Genomic DNA, 6,329 nt, shown 5'->3' with positions numbered 1-6,329 from the left:
ACGGCGGCTAGGTCAGCTCTGAGGCCGAAATTAGGTTGAAGTTGTTCTGATTACCGAAAGTACCAAAAGCGGTGGCTTCGGGCGAAGAGAAAGACCACTTAAAGCGGTTTCGACCATATGCGAGTACTTTGACTTTCACGTCCTTTTCTGAACACGCATCCAACCTCTCCTCTGAATGGAGGAAGTCCAAGTCAAGGGTGGTTCTAAGAGTCAGCTGCTATGAGCAGTTGGAACCCACCTAACCACCAGGTTTGAGTGGAAGACCCCATGGATTGAGAAGCACACCTGGGCCGTGGGAGCCCGAAAATCCCAACAGGAGAGAGAGATGGAAAAAGGTTGTGGCATGACCACTCGCCATGGTAGTGGTGGGGAGTGCTTTCTCCTTTCCCTCTCTCTCTGGAACACACATGCCTCTAGAAAGAAAAAGTTGCTGGCCCTTGGAGAGATCTGCTAAAACTCAGATTGACATATTAGTAGTTGGAACGAATAACTAACTGCTCTAACTCTAAAATATGACCCCAAGTTTTACTTTTTTCAGAGACAGTATATTTACATCCCACTTCGCAGGATTCCTTAACTTACTGCAACTTGTGTACAGAGAACACTAAAAATGTGGTGGGAAGTTCAGTTACCAGAAAAACTGTCATGCAAAACTACCATATATGTTTTTTTCTAGTTTGTCATTTCTAGCCCTACAGCAAGGATGACCTTCCATGAACAGCCACCATTCCCCCTCTACTTTTTTTTTGTTTTTTTTGAGAGATTTTCACTATAGGGCGCGTACGCTCGCCAGACAGACAGAGAGAGACACAGAGACAGAAAGCGAGAAATCACCCCCCAGGGGGGATGGTCACGCTGCAATCCCTTCTCCTCCATTCTCCTCTCGGGATCTTGGGCACGCACGCACACGCGCCCGGCGTGAGTTTTAAGCCACCGGGTCCGGGACACGAACCGCGGTTGACTACGTGGGAGTCCAGCGACATAGCCATTACGCTAACTGCTGGTTCCCTCCCCCTCTACATTTTGATGCCACTCACCCAACCAAGTTACACTCTAGATTTTCTCATGTCCATCCATTCAAGGATCATCTACTCTGTCCAACAATTTGTTTGTGGTGATGTCACATTTAGGATTGTTGTCAAATCTCTTATCAAATTTTGTTCATATAAGAAATAGAGGATTTCAGGTAATTTTACGTTTTGTTATGGAATGACTAATCATAAATATTACTCTCTGATGACAGTTGTAACTGGTTTGCCATGGATGTCCTTCTTATGGTCAAGTATTGAGTTTATCATCTTCACAGATGTCCATACATTGTGTCAAATACTCAAGAATTTAAATCTTCTTCCGATGTGTTCATTTAATCTCTCTTCTTCATTTATTTGGTTTATCAAACCATCAGAGCAGCAGTGTAGCCTATTCATTACTTCTATTCAAATTTATCTCTTCTTCTTCATGAATTACTACTGCTTTTGTTCAATCGGAAAAAATCTAGGGATTTACTCCCATGAGATTAAGAGAAAAAACTGCATACTGTTCATATTTTACAATTTCCATGTGTCACTATGGCTGGGGACTTTGATCAGTGGTACTAGCAGCATTCATAGAAGTCATTCCTACACTCCAGCAATTACTTAAGGCTATATGGAAGTGGCCATGAACCACATGAATACATTCCTATAAATGCAAATCAAAGTATCCCAGCTACATTTCTGACTAGCCAAAGTTCCAAAATGCCTGTAGCCACTCCAGTGCTACTCAGCCAGAAAAGAGTGCCTTGGAAAGTCTGAGTGAAAAGAGAGGGCAGTCTTAATAAATTATCTTTAAACATTGTAATTTTGTAAGCTTTACAAAAACTGAACACATTTCCAGTCCCTCCTGAAAACTTAGAAGGGGACTATACAAGGGAGAGCTATTATTATTGTTGTTATAACAAATTTCAGAAACTTAATGACTTAAAACAACACTAATGGGGCCAGAAGATGGTGTAGCAATTATGTTGCTGGACCCCCCACATGGCTGACCATGGTTTGAGTCCCAGACCTGGAGGCCTGAAAAATCACACCTGGCCATGTGTGCGTGTGCGCATGCCCAAGATCCCAGCAGGAGAATGGATAAGAAGGAATTGCAGCATAGCCATTTCCCCTTGGGGTGATTTCTCATTTTCTTTCTCACCGTCTCTGCTCTCTCTAGCAAGCACACATGCCCTAAATCAAAAACCTGGAAAAATAAATTAAAAAAAAAACATTAATGAATTATCTTATAATTCATGAGGTTGGATGTCCAAAATCATTTTCACTGGGCTAAAATCAAAGTATAGGCAGTGCTGCGTTCCTTATGGAGGTCTGGGCAGGGTCTGCTTTTGCCTTCCCAAACTTCTACAGGGGATCTCCATTTCCTGGAGCTGGCCCCTTCCTCCACCATCAAAGCCAGTGGTGTAGCACGTTTTCTTCAATCTAACCTCTGCTTCATTCTGCATCTTCTCTAACCTTGACCCTCCTGTTTCCATATAAAGACTCTTGTACTCACATTGGGCACACGTGGATAATCCAGAATAACCTTCCCATCACAAGATCTTTCACTAAATCACAACTGCAAAATCCTTTTTACCAAGCAAGGTCAATATTCATAGGTTCTAGAGATTAGGACATGGACATCTTGGAGGGGCAGTTATCTAGCCTGCCACAGGGCCCCGAAATTTCAATTTTATTCTCTTTAAGTAAATCTTACCTCTTCTTCTTAACTGCCAAAACCTATTTGGTTCTGAGTTTCAGTTGTGGGGGTTCCCAGATGGAGGAAGACTTATAATTTCAACGAGGGTAAGTGGGGAGGAAAAGAGCAGAGACTCTATCAGGGCAAATCATAGGATGCTTAATTTAGGTAGAAGGGCAGTGATGGCATTGAATAACTGATATTTAATCTGAGACTGCAAAGGATAAGGAGTTAGTTAAGCAACAAACAAGTGAAATGCTCAAGACGGAGGAGACAGTATGTGTGGCCTACAAACAGTGGCGGCAGAAGGCATTACAGCAGAGTTGTATCTCTGAATCCTTAGTATGAAAACATGACCAGTGCAAAGTATGTGCTCAGAAATAGTAGTTTAGTAGTTTCCAACCCTGGTAGAACATTACAATCTCTTCAGGAACTTAAAGAGTGCCAGTTCCCAGACCAAGACAAAGTCAAGATTGTTCAGAAGTAAAGCCTGAGCATTGTATTTTCATCTTTTTTGGTGTTCATGATAGGGCACGTGTGCACATGTATGAAAGAGAGAGACAAAAATACTCCCCATGATGCCTGGTCATGCTGCAGTCCTTGCTGGGCTCCTGAGAATGTGTTCGCTCACCCGACATGTTTCAGGCTCACCAGGTCAGGGATTCGAACAGGGATTAGCACATGGCTTCCAGCACTGGTATGAGACTGAGTCATGAAGGCTGGGACAGGCATCATATTATTAAAGGCTGCTCAGGAAATTCAAATGTATAGTCATTTGAGTTGAGAATCACATTAGAGTCACACCAAAAGAATGAATAAATGAGAGGATGAAAGAAAACATTTACTTTGGGCATGATTTTCTTTTGGGAGGTTTTTTTTCTTATTAGAGAAAAGAAGGGCTTGGGTTATATTGATGATATGCAGGCTTTTCAAAAAGTTCATGGAGGGAAAAGCAAATGGCATAATGACTACGTCATTGGACTCCCATGTAGTCGACCACGGTTTGAGTCCCAAATCTGGTAGCTTAAAGTCCCGCTGGGTGTGTATGTGCGTGCCCAAGATCCCAAGAGGAGAATGGAGGGGAAGGGATTGCGGTGTAGCCATCCCCCCTGGGAGGGGGGGGCGGTAATTTCTTACTTTCTGTCTCTCTGTCTTTCTGGCGAGAATGTGCGCCCTATAGCAAAAAACTATAAAAAAAAAAAAAAAGTTCATGGAAATGTGTATCTTGGAGAACTATGCATGGACTTCAAGAATTTTTTGCACACAAAATAAACATACTTTAATTCCATTTTTAAATATAACCTTTATAAAGTCCCTTTGTATATTCCTATCCAGTTTATAAAATGCAGAAATACTTTTTTTAAGAGGGATTTTTGCTATGGCATATGTGCACTTGTCAGAGACACAGAGAAATGGAGAGAGAAAGTGAGAAATCACCTCCCCAGGGCGGATGACCATGCTGCAATCCCTTCTCCTCCATTTTCCTTTGGGATTTTGGGCACACGCACACATGCTCTCAGCATGAGTTTCAAGCCACTGAGTCCAGGACTCAAACCACAGTTGGCCATGTGGGAGTCCAGCCCCATAACCATTACACCACCAGTTGGCCCTGCAGAAAGACTTTTTTTAAATATTATAACTAAATGGGTATCATAAGAGACTTAATCTAGTAACCACCCCACTGCAACCAGTGTCTCTGTAGAAAATAGATGTGGTTGCAATGGGGAGGCATAAAAACAAAACAAAAAAACAAAAACAAAACAAACAAACAAACAAAAAACCCCAGCATATCTACAAAGAGGAATTTCTTGTTTGTGAGCTCTTACGATGCACAAGTGCATTCTGTTTTTTTTTGTAGTACTAATGAATGACCATCAGAGGGGGACCTGCTCCTGGAAAGTGTTGCTTCTCAGGTCTCCCTTCTTTCACACCAGGCTGGTGTGAATCAGGTGCTTTGGACAACACCGTGGGTTCTCAGACATTACCACTAAGCCACAGGGTATGAGACAAGTGGCATATATTTACCTATGTCAGAGTTAGATTCTTTTCAGCTCCCCAACCGTTTTAAATATTCAAGCCACCACTAAAAAAAAAATGAAAGGTATATGGGTGCCAGACATGGTATTTGCACAACTGTTTGAGGAAACATTTGAAGCCTGGGAGAATGTTTTCCTCCAGCAACTGGCACAAGTAGAAAATGGAAGTAGAATTTTTAGAAAGAAATCTATTTCTTTCCTTTCGTGAATTTCAAAGTAAGCATCTTAAATTTCCTTGAATTTCTGGTATTGCTAAGATAACAGCTTGACCCTGGGAAGAGGAAAAAAAAAAATTTGAGCCCCGTTTCAATACTCCTTTGTTCTTTTTCTTTGCATGTAACCACACATGCCAGAATCACATGGATTTCTCATGTTAGATGAAATAACCTAAATAACACAAATGTACATAATCTTCCCTTCCAAAAGTTAAATGACTGATTGTTAGTAAGGGAATATCCTTAAAGTTTTAAGAAAATGCATGCAAAGCCTTTAGGGTGACAGGTGGACTGCTGGGTTCAGTCAAGAAAGTAGGACGATTGTAATATAGAAAATGGATTTGTCATGGGAATTCCACCTTAGGCAATTGTGACAGGAGTCTGTGAAGGTTTGGAGGGAGTATTGGGGGGTCAGATAAAAAGTCACAGACTAGCCTGTCTGAGGAATGAGAGCAATGCACAGACTGGGCCCACTGAAGTGGGACCACTAAGGGAGAACTGGTCCAGAGACCTATGGGAGCTATTGCTTCTGGGTGGTGACGGCTTCTGTGGGTCTTCAAGCCCCAGACCTGGGACTCTGGTAGTCAGCAGGGCCAGCAGTCAAGAAAAATAGTTGCATATGGGGTGGAGGAGATCAAGGACAAGTTGGAAACTGCTGGGCATCTCTGTATCTGCACGTCACCATATTGATCATGAAAAGGCCTTCAGGGAAATTTTCACTCCATTATTCTGTCTTCTAATGCTCGTGCAAGGTCCTCTTTTGGCTAATTCTAAACTGGAACCATACAGGAGAGGGGATTCTGGGCAATACAATTCTCAACTTAGCCAGGTTGACAAAACAAAACAGAATAAACAATCCAGAATGTGAATAGGTTCTTATTCTTAATTTTGCAATGAGAAAACGGAGCCATTAACTATCTAAATTCACTGATAACTAGAGACAGAAGTAAACTCAAGATTTAGGTTATAGGGGCCAGCAAGTGGCATAATGGTTAAGGTGCTGGACTCTACGGTCGACTGCAGTGCGAGTCCTGGACCCGGCAGCTTGAAACTCAAACCAGACACATGTGCATGTGTGGCCAAAATCCCAAGAGGAGAAGGGATTACTGTGCAGCATGGCCATCCCCATGGGGGGTGGGGGGTGATTTCTCACTTTCTTTCTCTCTGTCTTGCCAGAGAGCGCATGTGTCCTATAGCAAAAAAATCTCTAAAAAAAAAAAAAAAAAAAAAAAAAAAAGATTCAGGTTATAAGGATAATGTGAGCCAATGGGGTCATCTTCCAGCTTGTATCATGTTTCTCATCTTTTGTGGAAAATTTTAATTTGCTGTAGAGTGCATATGCTTGCCAGAGAGAGACAGAGAT

This window comes from Tupaia chinensis, unplaced genomic scaffold (assembly GCF_000334495.1).
Source record: "Tupaia chinensis unplaced genomic scaffold, TupChi_1.0 Scaffold000646_1, whole genome shotgun sequence".
NCBI lineage: Eukaryota > Metazoa > Chordata > Mammalia > Scandentia > Tupaiidae > Tupaia > Tupaia belangeri.
Note: the sequence above shows the minus strand (reverse complement) of the source record.